Source organism: Neopelma chrysocephalum, unplaced genomic scaffold (assembly GCF_003984885.1).
Source record: "Neopelma chrysocephalum unplaced genomic scaffold, ASM398488v2 Primary Assembly neopelma1_353, whole genome shotgun sequence".
NCBI classification, from domain to species: Eukaryota; Metazoa; Chordata; class Aves; order Passeriformes; family Pipridae; genus Neopelma; species Neopelma chrysocephalum.
This window is the reverse complement of record NW_020898017.1, coordinates 163,244-163,545: the sequence shown is the minus strand read 5'-3', so window position 1 is coordinate 163,545 and position 302 is coordinate 163,244.

The window sequence follows — 302 nt, the reverse complement described above, 5'->3', positions numbered from 1 at the left end:
TAACATAATATAATATAATATAATGTAATATAGAATAATAGTAGAATAAAATAGAATAACAATATGATGTAATATAATATTAGAATAGAATAGAATAACATAATATAATATAATATAATATAATGTAATATAGAATAATATTAGAATAGAATAGAATAACATAATATAATGTAATATAATATTAGAATAGAATAGAATAACATAACATAATATAATAAAAGAATAGAATGGAATGGAATGGAATGGAATGGAATGGAATAGAATAGAATAGAATAGAATAGAATAGAATAGAATAGAATAGA